A 5894-nucleotide genomic window follows, 5' to 3' on the forward strand; every position below is an offset into this window, starting at 1 on the left:
AGAAACTCCCTTAATTAGAGTTCCTCATAATTGCATAATGATTTCTAGAGTGTTGCCTCTGGTCATTATATGTGACCATTCTGAACACATAACAGACAGAGTGCTTTAGATAAACTAACTGCTATCTCTATAGTGCTAGTGGTGCTTGGGGGTAGCCAAAGGAGAGGGATATTTTTCAGAATATTTATTTCTGGGAGCACTGGCCTCAAAGTGAGGGGAAATTCTTGTGAAAACCTGCTATAAATTTTGGTATCACTGTATTTATCTTTCCTATTTCAAGACTTAGTAGAGAAAGGCTCATAAATCAGAGTGAAATAGACTCCAGATTAAAGGGAGCTGGAATGGAAAATGACACCCATCGCAAAAGCAGTGCAAGCACTGGGTGCAGGGCTGGGACAGCCAATAGCCGAGGATGGAAGGGAGGGTCAGTGCAGAAGCAACAGAGTTTTCCCACTAGGAATTTGGGGTTAGCTCCAATCTCAGTGCAGGTAGCAGTACCAGGAGGGCCAGAATGAACTAACCGGGGCATCCCAGCCCACGCTTTGCTGAAAAGGGCAATAAGATTTCAAGGGCAGAATTTACAGAGAAAGAACATATCAGAAAAATTTGTGTTAAGAGTCTGGCCAACAAACAGATTTAGGGGCTGTGTTCCTACCCTTCGGACAAAAACTGATAACAGAAATGTCAAGGCCCCAGTTATAAAAAGACTGAGCTCTCTGGTGCTTATGTCTACTCATTTGTTCAAAACCAGAAACCTAGTAGACAGATTGGATTTTCCCATCTTTCCTCATCTTCTACGTTCGGTCCTTTACGTATACCGCTGATACAAATACTCAGTCCCTCAACATTTCCAACCCACTATATTCATTGCCTAGGACTCTTAAAACAGAAACACTGATTCCACTTTTTCTCTTTGCTCATGTGTCCTCTACACAATAGTCAGAATAGTTTTTTAAAAACATAATTCAAGTCATTTAATGCCCTTATTTAAGTATCTTCAGTAGCTTCCCATTGCATTTAGAATGCAAGCCAAACTTCCCTTTGGAAATCTCCAACTTTGTCCTCAACCACTTCCCCTGGCTTCCTGTGCTGATAATCACGCTCTCCTCCTTTGGGTTCTAACAACTGGGATGTTGCTGCGTCAGCAAATGGGGCTAAGAAGTCCAGCCATGTAAAAAACCAGAACTGTGTAGGTTGGGAACAAGGCAGCCTGACGCCATCTGAATGTCGACTTTTATTCCCTCTTCCCCTGTCACCCGAGTTTTGGGGTTGTATAATAATTCTTCTGCCAATGTCCCCAGAAACATACAAGCCTATGAAGTGACACGGATACAGGGAAAAGGACCTCAGAGTTGTAATCTGTTTTATGGAGCAGAAATGGTCCAAGCTAGAATCCTACGGTCTCTACTGAATCTTGCGCCAGAATTTCAGCGGTGCAATTCGCTGACTAAAGTAATTTGAAAGACTCCTACTTAGGAAGAGTGGATTCACAATGAAGGCAAGGGAGATGAAGGCAAGGAACACAGTGACTAGAGGAATCAGGAAACAAAAGTAAACATCTCCTCACCGTGCCTTGGGGCTGATGACAAAAACCAGGAGGACCCCTGTTCCTGCAGGCATCATTGCTTTGAAGAAACTTAAGTACATGGCAGAGCAATTAGAAGTACGTGGAGAGCGTTGCAAGTGCCCCCCTCACTACCTTAATCAAAATATTTCCCTTTTACAAGGAGTTCATTTAGAGAAGTAATGAGCTAGTGTTACCCCGATTCTCCAGGGTTAGCATTGTGTCATGTGAGTCTGCCAGTGTTTCTTGCTCTAGTTTCAGCCCCCTATTTCCTCACTGCCTAGAGTAGACAAGGCTGTCTCTTAGAAGATGAAATATATTTGCAAATTAATTAACTTTGTCCAGCAACTGGAGAATTAGATTTCTGTTAAGGGTTCTGTCTGAGTGATAGATTCTCAAGACATTGAAGGAATTCAATACCATTTTTTTTTTCTTTTTACTTTTCCTACCATAGGATCATACAGCTCTCACTGTTCCACTTCTTTCATCCGTATTCCATTATGACCACATTTCACCTACAAAGCCAGTGGAATTTGCTTTGGTAGATGACGACTCTTGTGAGGATTTTTAATCTCTATAAACTCCTTATCAATTCATTACAAAACCAAGAAGCTAATAAACATTAGGTTGAAGAGCAGAAGGCAGCTGTATTAGAACAGCACTTTGTAAGGATTTTCTTTCCATGACTGGCCCTTTGTTCTGATTTTGAAATGCACAAGGAAGAGGCCAGTAGAATATAAAATGGAGATAAGAGTTTACAGAATCTTGGATGTGCAGTGTAAGCCCATTAAGGGATTTTTGCAATTAAAAATCTCAGGCAGGAAAATAGCATTTCTGATTCTCTCTTGACCAGTATAAAAGCACAACTGTATACTAATGCGGACATGTTTATCTTCACTTTGGATTTAAAACAATATGTACAAAGCACTATTTTAATGATGATGGCATGTACAGTCTTAGGGGAGTATTACCCTAATGAAAACAGAGAAAATGGGAAGAGTATTTCAAGGACATGTTTACTCAGATAATGGTTAAAAATGAGGTCCTGAAACATTATTCTTTTCTCTTTATTTTTTCCCCTCTCTCTTTTTTAAAACAAACATCACACAGTGAATGTACCAAAGAATCATGACTTATGCCTATTATCTTATATTCTTAATAATTTATTTCTGGCAAATGAATAAGCAAAAAATATAATCACTAGGAGACCTTATTCAAAATGGTAAATATATGGGCTTCCCTGGTGGCGCAGTGGTTGAGAGTCTGCCTGCCGATGCAGGGGACACGGGTTCGTGCCCCGGTCCGGGAAGATCCCACATGCCACGGAGCAGCTGGGCCCGTGACCCATGGCTGCTGAGCCTGCGCGTCCGGAGCCTGTGCTCCGCAACGGGAGAGGCCACAACAGTGAGAGGCCCGCGTACAGCAAAAAAAAAAAAAATGGTGAATATGTGCATGGGACCATTTATAAACACATAGCATACAATCATCAGACATTCAGGGTGAAGAAGAAAAATTGAAAATTAAAATATTTGTGTGTGTGTGTGTTCATTTTAATTTAATATTGTTGGAAGCAGAATGAAAACAATATAAAGAAAGAATCATAGAGTCAAAAAACCTGCTAAACCGTATATTAACGCATATATGTAGAACCTAGAAAAATGGTACAGATGAACCGGTTTGCAGGGCAGAAATTGAGACACAGATGTAGAGAACAAACATGTGGACACCAAGTGGGGAAAGTGGCGATGGGGAGGTGGGGATGGTGGTGTGCTGAATTGGGCGATTTGGATTGACATGTATACACTGATGTGTATAAAACTGATGACTAATAAGGACCTGCTGTATAATAAATAAATAAATAAATAAAATTCAAAAATTAAAAAAAAAAAAAAACCTGCTAAATAGAATTGAATTTGAGCCCCTTGAAGATGAGAACAGTATCTTTCTATTTTGTACAGCTAGGGTCAATTAAGGTGGCTAAACTACCGCAAACATTCAGTACATATTTGAATGAAGGCAGAAAAGCAGTACATCCTTGGTAGAAGGTTCGGTGGACAGCAATTCTTTTTTTTTTTTCTATTCTTATAGAATCTTTCTCAAATGTAAGGGATATTCAGTAGTTGAATCATTAAGATCAACTTCTTGGTATTATGTTAGTCAATTATTTCAGGAAAATGTTGAAACTAAACAGTATAAAGAGTTGTCTACCATTTCTTAATGATTCCCAAAGATACAACCAGGTCAATCTTGTAGCCTCTCCTGAACTAAAGAAAATGAGGCTACTCTAAGAAAAGTAAAGCTTCAAAGTCCCAGAGAATGGTGATTTAAAGCAATGTTTCTCTGTGCATATGTAGATAAATGGCTGAATGGCAGCAGGAGTGATGTACTGCTGAAAATACCCACTCCAGGATGAAATATGACACTCTTCTTCTCACACTACATACATACTATCATTTTTTTTAAATCATTTTTCACTGTTTGATTCATATGGTTCTTCCATTTGGCAAAAGAATATTTTGTCTCAGGTAAAGTCACCTGAATTTTACTAGCTTTATATGCTAAAAGTTTTCTTTATAAAATGAATAGACGTTGTTTTGCTAAATACTCTATTCTATCTCAGCATTCCAAGAGTGGCAAGTCATCTGTGAATTCTGTATCACTATCATTGATTCTAATCTATGGTAGGGTATAAAGTTAATGAGAAAAATAACTTGTAAATATCCCTTGCTATGTGCTTTCTTATTGCTTAAGCAGATTTCTCTCCTTGTTCCCCATCTACCATTACACATAAGCCCTGATGCTTAGTGTCCCTGGGAAATGAGAAGATAAAACTTCGGCAAGTTCCTTCCAGACAGGAAAAGGAAAAGGAGAGATGGTCCCCCTTCAGCTGGTGGACTTACAGAAGGAGAAGAAAAAGAAGGCAAGCTAGAGAAGTGGCTTCCAACTTTAATGTGTGGAAAAGGTTATAGAGAAATCTAGAATCAGTAGATATTTTGCTTCTTTTGCCTGGGAAGAGAGAGCTGTGCTGGAAGGCCTTGGTCCAATTCAGGGAAGTAGTAATGATCTGGTGAAGAAAATTGGCTAGAGAGATGGTACTGAGACAGGGCTCCCCATCTCTTGTACATGGCATGCAAGGGGCCCAGGCATTTCTATGGGTTCTGTTGAACTGACACGAGGGTGTTGTGAGGGCAGATAAATTACCAGAGGCCCAGGGTTGGAATGAAGAAGCAGAGGGCTAGGACCAGGGTCCAGCAGTCCCTGCCAGCACATCACTCCCAAAGGCCATGCAGGACCAGAGAGTATATCTGTGGTCACCAGCTCAAAGCCCAGACCAGATCAACCGCCCAATTGCAGGAATAAGCTCCACTATTGACATTCAGGCTCATTCCAAAACTCAACTTCCTGCCTTTCATCTAGCAGCCAGATGCCCTGTTAGGCTGCCACAGGAGAAAGCGGTGTGAATGGCACTATTTGTCTAAAAGATACCTGCATGGATATCCAAAACAGACCGTGTTGACTGGAAGAGACAAAGAGACTTAATGGTTAAACATACACCTCTTCCCCACTCCACCCTAACCTCAGTCTACTGAGCATGGAGAAGACTGGGAGAAATATCAGAGGAATTACAGAAAATTAAAGAAATAACATTTTTTCTTGTCATCTGAGTAATAGTGTGTAAATTTCCAAATCAATTCAACACAACTGTACTATCATATAAATGCAAACTATTCTTTCAACGAGTGCTTTTGTCCTTGAGTTCCTTGAACAGCATCCTGTTCCCCTTATGTTTTGAGAAGGTTGTCAGCATTTCTTCATCACAACACAACAAAGCACCAGCTGTCATTATCACGTTCAGATATGAAGCAGCAGAACCTCTTTGCGGTCTCCCTCCTTCTCTTTCATTCTGGATCACAGGGAAGGGAAGAGCCACCAGCACACGTTGGCTTCAGAATCATAGGTGTCTTTTTTTTTTCCCTTAAAAATTAACTATCTTCTAGAAACCACATCATTTTCTCTTATGAGCTGTTATCAATTTCTCCTCCTCTTTTTTCTAGTCTTGACTTTTGTTTCCTCTCCCCTCCCCCCAACTCAAAGCATAAACTTTAATGAAATTTCATGCTCAGCCAACTTCTTTATGGCCACTTAAGAAGCATCAGTGAGGTTATATGCCTGCTCTTGGGAGCACTGCTGCCTGTTTCTTATTGCGTGTGGGCGGCAGAGAGTAAAGAATGGTAAAGCACTAAGCAACAGATCCCTTCCACCCTGGAACCTGTTCCCTGTCCAGCACAAAATATCCCATCCTCGCATACAAAGAATAAGAGAGAGTGAC

This window comes from Delphinus delphis, chromosome 4 (genome assembly GCF_949987515.2).
Source record: "Delphinus delphis chromosome 4, mDelDel1.2, whole genome shotgun sequence".
NCBI classification, from domain to species: domain Eukaryota; kingdom Metazoa; phylum Chordata; class Mammalia; order Artiodactyla; family Delphinidae; genus Delphinus; species Delphinus delphis.